Source organism: Cherax quadricarinatus, chromosome 9 (genome assembly GCF_038502225.1).
Source record: "Cherax quadricarinatus isolate ZL_2023a chromosome 9, ASM3850222v1, whole genome shotgun sequence".
Taxonomy (NCBI): domain Eukaryota; kingdom Metazoa; phylum Arthropoda; class Malacostraca; order Decapoda; family Parastacidae; genus Cherax; species Cherax quadricarinatus.
Genome location: NC_091300.1, coordinates 47080413 through 47087008, shown reverse-complemented (window position 1 = coordinate 47087008; position 6596 = coordinate 47080413). Strand labels below are relative to the sequence as shown.

Here is a 6596-nt window from a genome sequence, read left to right as displayed (position 1 = left end):
TAGACAGGGATGTGTAATGTCACCATGGTTGCTTAATATATTTATAGATGGGGTTGTAAAGGAAGTAAATGCTAGGGTGTTCGGGAGACGGTTGGGATTAAATTATGAGGAGTCATATATGAAATGGGAATTGACACAGTTACTTTTTGCTGATGATACTGTGCTTATGGGAGATTCTAAAACATTTTGCTGATGATACTGTGCTTATGGGAGATTCTAAAACATTTTGCTGATGATACTGTCCCCTTAAGGAAGGTTCCTTGATGTTGGTGAGGGGCTCTTGATTTAGGGAATTGGATCTGTGCTCCAGTTCCCCAAATTAAGCCTGAATGCCTTCCACATACCCCCCCCCCCAGGCGCTGTATAATCCTCCGGGTTTAGCGCTTCCCCCTTGATTGTAATAATAATAATAATAATGATGATACTGTGCTTATGGGAGATTCTAAAGAAAAATTGCAAAGGTTAGTGGACGGGTTTGAGAGTGTGTGTAAAGGTAGAAAGTTGAAAGTGAACATAGAAAAGAGTAAGGTGATGAGGGTATCAAATGATTTAGATAAAGAAAAATTGGATATCAAATTGGGGAGGAGGAATATGGAAGAAGTGAATGTTTTCCGATATTTGGGAGTTGACGTGTCAGCGGATGGATTTATGAAGGATGAGGTTAATCATAGAATTGATGAAGGAAAAAAGGCGAGTGGTGCATTGAGGTATATGTGGAAACGAAAAACTTTATCTATGGAGGCAAAGAAGGGAATGTATGAAAGTATTGTAGTACCAACACTCTTATATGGGTGTGAACCTTGGGTTGTAAATGCTGCAGCGAGGAGGCGGTTGGAGGAAGTGATGTCTTGTCTAATGGCAATGTGTGGTGTATATTATGCAGAAAATTCGGAGTGTGGAAATTAGAAGAAGGTGCGGAGTTAATAAAAGTATTAGTCAGAGGGCTGAAGAGGGGTTGTTGAGGTGGTTTGCTCATTTAGAGAGAATGGATCAAAGTAGAATGGCATGGAGAGCGTATAAATCTGTAGGGGAAGGAAGGCGGGGTAGGGGTCATCCTCGAAAAGGTTGGAGGGAGGGGGTAAAGGAGGTTTTGTGGGCGAGGGGCTTGGACTTAAAGCAAGAGTGTGTGAGCGTGTTAGGAGTGAATGGAGACGAATGGTATTTGGGAACTGACGAGCTGTGAAGGGATTCAGGGAAACCGGTTATTTTTATATAGTCGGACTTGAGTCCTGGAAATGGGAAGTACAATGCCTGCACTTTAAAGGAGGGGTTTGGGATATTAGCAGTTTGGAGGGATATGATGTTTATCTTTATACGTATATGCTTCTAAACTGTTGTATTCTGAGCACCTCTGCAAAAACAGTGATTATGTGTGAGATGAAAGTGTTGGATGATGAAAATATTTTCTTTTTTGGGATTTTCTTTTTTTGGGTCACCCTGCCTCGGTGGGATACGGTCGACTTGTTAAATATATATATATATATATATATATATATATATATATATATATATATATATATATATATATATATATATATATATATATATATATATATATATATATATATATATATATATATATATATATATATGTCGTGCCGAATAGGCAGAACTTGCGATCTTGGCTTAAATAGCAACGCTCATTTTGCCATATAGGACAAGCGAAAATTTGTGTATGCAATAATTTCGCCAAAATCATTCTGAACCTAACGAAAAAAATATATTTCAATGTGTTTGTTTAGTATTAAATTATTGTAAACAAATCTAAAGTATATTTAGTTGGGTTAGGCCAAAATAAATTGCGCTTGTTATAATAAGGTTAGGTATGTTTTCTAAGATTCTTTTGGTGCAAAATTAAAAATTTTTACATTAACATTAATGAAAAAAATATATCTTTAAACGTATAAGAGAAAATTTCGGAAAGGACTTAATTTTAAATGAGTTCTTGCCAATTGACCAGTTTTACATATTCGGCACGACATATATATATATATATATATATATATATATATATATATATATATATATATATATATATATATATATATATATATATATATTTCAAAAAGTCGGCCGTCTCCCACCGAGGCAGGGTGACCCAAAAAAGAAAGAAAATCCCCAAAAAGAAAATACTTTCATCATTCAACACTTTCACCACACTCAGTGCCTGCACTCTGAAGGAGGAGTGTTAATGTTGCAATTTAAAAACTGTAGTGTAAAGCACCCTTGTGGCAAGACAGTGATGGAGTGAATGATGGTGAAAGATTTTCTTTTTCGGGCCACCCTGCCTTGGTGGGAATCGGCCAGTGTGATAATAAAAAAATAAAATAATATATATATATATATATATATATATATATATATATATATATATGTATATGTATATATATATATATATATATATATATATATATATATATATATATATATATATTATTATCACACTGGCCGATTCCCACCAAGGCAGGGTGGCCCGAAAAAGAAAAACTTTCACCATCATTCACTCCATCACTGTCTTGCCAGAAGGGTGCTTTACACTACAGTTTTTAAATTGCAACATTAACACCCCTCCTTCAGAGTGCAGGCACTGTACTTCCCATCTCCAGGACTCAAGTCCGGCCTGCCGGTTTCCCTGAATCCCTTCATAAATGTTACTTTGCTCACACTCCAACAGCACGTCAAGTATTAAAACCATTTGTCTCCATTCACTCCTATCAAACACGCTCACGCATGCCTGCTGGAAGTCCAAGCCCCTCGCACACAAAACCTCCTTTACCCCCTCCCTCCAACCTTTCCTAGGCCGACCCCTACCCCGCCTTCCTTCCACTACAGACTGATACACTCTTGAAGTCATTCTGTTTCACTCCATTCTCTCTACATGTCCGAACCACCTCAACAACCCTTCCTCAGCCCTCTGGACAACAGTTTTGGTAATCCCGCACCTCCTCCTAACTTCCAAACTACGGATTCTCTGCATTATATTCACACCACACATTGCCCTCAGACATGACATCTCCATTGCCTCCAGCCTTCTCCTCGCTGCAACATTCATCACCCATGCTTCACACCCATATAAGAGCGTTGGTAAAACTATACTCTCATACATTCCCCTCTTTGCCTCCAAGGACAAAGTTATTTGTCTCCACAGACTCCTAAGTGCACCACTCACTCTTTTTCCCTCATCAATTCTATGATTCACCTCATCTTTCATAGACCCATCTGCTGACACGTCCACTCCCAAATATCTGAATACGTTCACCTCCTCCATACTCTCTCCCTCCAATCTGATATTCAATCTTTCATCACCTAATCTTTTTGTTATCCTCATAACCTTACTCTTTCCTGTATTCACCTTTAATTTTCTTCTTTTGCACACCCTACCAAATTCATCCACCAATCTCTGCAACTTCTCTTCAGAATCTCCCAAGAGCACAGTGTCATCAGCAAAGAGCAGCTGTGACAACTCCCACTTTGTGTGTGATTCTTTATCTTTTAACTCCACGCCTCTTGCCAAGACCCTCGCATTTACTTCTCTTACAACCCCATCTATAAATATATTAAACAACCACGGTGACATCACACATCCTTGTCTAAGGCCTACTTTTACTGGGAAAAAATTTCCCTCTTTCCTACATACTCTAACTTGAGCCTCACTATCCTCGTAAAAACTCTTCACTGCTTTCAGTAACCTACCTCCTACACCATACACTTGCAACATCTGCCACATTGCCCCCCTATCCACCCTGTCATACGCCTTTTCCAAATCCATAAATGCCACAAAGACCTCTTTAGCCTTATCTAAATACTGTTCACTTATATGTTTCACTGTAAACACCTGGTCCACACACCCCCTACCTTTCCTAAAGCCTCCTTGTTCATCTGCTATTCTATTTTCCGTCTTACTCTTAATTCTTTCAATTATAACTCTACCATACACTTTACCAGGTATACTCAACAGACTTATCCCCCTATAATTTTTGCACTCTCTTTTATCCCCTTTGCCTTTATACAAAGGAACTATGCATGCTCTCTGCCAATCCCTAGGTACCTTACCCTCTTCCATACATTTATTAAATAATTGCACCAACCACTCCAAAACTATATCCCCACCTGCTTTTAACATTTCTATCTTTATCCCATCAATCCCAGCTGCCTTACCCCCTTTCATTTTACCTACTGCCTCACGAACTTCCCCCACACTCACAACTGGCTCTTCCTCACTCCTACATATATATATATATATATATATATATGTGTGTGTGTGTGTGTGTGTGTGTGTGTGTGTGTGTGTGTGTGTGTGTGTGTGTGTGTGTGTGTGTGTGTGTGTGTGTGTGTGTGTGTGTCTGTGTGTGTGTACTCACCTAGTTGAGGTTGCAGGGGTCGAGTCCAAGCTTCACTGGTCGCTACTAGGTCACTCTCCCTGAACCGTGAGCTTTATCATACCTCTGCTTAAAAGTTTTTATGCCAACAGCATTTGGTGTTCCCAGACCGTCACTCATCCAAGTACTAACCAAACCCAACATTGCTTAGCTTCGCTGATCGGACGAGAAGCGATGCGTTCGACGTGGTATGGCCGTTGTGTGTGTGTGTGTGTGTGTGTGTGTGTGAATATGTGTGTGTGTGTGTGTGTGTGTATATATACAGTCTTAATCTGACTTACTTTGCAGACATTGATGTATGTGAAATCATTCCATTGAATATTACCCACTGATTCCTCTGTGTACCTGTAGTATCTATGTGTACCTGTAATACCTTTGTGTACCTGTAATACCTTTGTGTACCTGTAGTACATTTGTGTACCTGTAATACCTTTGTGTACCTGTAGTACATTTGTGTACCTGTAATACCTTTGTGTACCTGTAATACCTTTGTGTACCTGTAATACCTTTGTGTACCTGTAATACCTTTGTGTACCTGTAGTACATTTGTGTACCTATAGTACCTGTGTGTGTTTTATTTTAGTGGCACTACCTCAAAGGTGCATCTGTGCAGTGTGTTACATAATTATTCTTGTTCTCTGATCAAATTTCTTTTATACAAGTTGATGTATGAACTACTTAGTTTAGTGTCATCTTTGCTCCAACTCTCACTTTATACTCAGGTTTCTTTTTTTTCTTAAGTACTTTTCTTTATAATTTGTGCTTGGGTGTAAGAGGTTGTCTTCACCATTCACTGTGATGTGTGCAATATTATTTTTCAGCGAGGTATCATACTAGGTGGCAGTAGCCTGAACTGACTCATGTGGAAGTCTTCATTGAATTTGAACCCCTTTATTTAATGTAATATATGTCAGAATTCTATTTTTATGATCAGTATTACCTACTTTTCTTTTTTCTCTCTAATTCTTCATCTTTGTAATTTGTTCTTAGGTGTGAGATCTTGTCTGTACCGTCCATTATATATGGCATATTATTATCACCTATACAAAAAGTCTCTGAATGTACTTTTAGTGAGATCTGTATCGTATTTAGTAGTAGTATCCTGAGTTAAGTTAATTGGAAGTGTTCATTGAACTTGAACCTTTGTGTCATATGATCTATTTTAGAATTCTGACTTTAAAATAAATATTTCCTCTTGCATAAGGTATAACTGTCACTGAGGAACCTATTTCAGCAGGTGATGGAAATGATGATAGCTTCCAGACCTTTAAAAGCAAACACAGGAGAAAAAGTGAGAAAGGGCTAGAGCGCCGACGTAGTCAGACTCACTTGACTCGTAGACAATGTGAAACTAAACGTCCTTGTTGCACACAGGCTGCAAGAAGCCTTTCTTCAAAGTAAGAATGTGTTAAGCTGAACTTCCCTGACAACACCCTGATGCCTGCTAAATGTGCATGGCTACAGGAAGCAGTAAAGAAACATCCTAAGGCAAGGATCCAATTTAAAAATAACTCTCACAACTATGTGTCGGAGGAAGAGAATGATAATGTGATCAGTGATCTACTTAATACAACTTAGGAAGGTATTAAGCTGCTCCGCCCTCCATCAGACACTCACCACTGTAAAAAATGGGTCAATATCATAAACTTTGGATATCCTCTCTATATGGACCCATCCCATCTCGCTCTGAGTGAGCATATCATCAAACCTAAAAGATTTAAAGGAAGATCCCAAATTATTGCCAGTTGGGTAGGCCATGTGCCTCTCCCTCGAAAAGTGTGCCTACCCCCTCAACGTAGGTGTTACATGTTGTTACATGTGGGCATGTTGTAGTAGACTGTGGAATACTACATTTTTGGTGTGATAAGTGTGCTGGGAAACATCCCACTAGAAAATGCACAGTAGTCCTTGACAGCTAAAAATTTAAGTGTATTAAATTAACTGTAAAGAAGCTGGGATTAAAGTTTACCATAAGGACTGCAGTCGCAGCCCAACCAACATTCGATGTAAACCTGATAACAGTCCTTTAATGGCAACTGAGGATGAGGCAGTCCAGCCTACCACAGCCAGACTATGACTCCACCTCTGCAAAGTGTGGAAGAGCCCAATCTCCCTGCAAGGATTCTGGTGATATCAGAATGTCATCACACACACCAGTTGTGGAGGAGCTAGCCATCCCTGCTAGAACACGTGGAACTACTGATCTGCCACTACTCA

At 39.1% G+C, this 6596-nt stretch overlaps 1 pseudogene; it reads right to left on the bottom strand.

Moving 5' to 3' along the window:
• Window positions 1-4462: 4462 nt before the first annotated feature.
• LOC128686247 (5S ribosomal RNA) lies at window positions 4463-4581 on the bottom strand (annotated as a pseudogene).
• Window positions 4582-6596: the final 2015 nt, after the last annotated feature.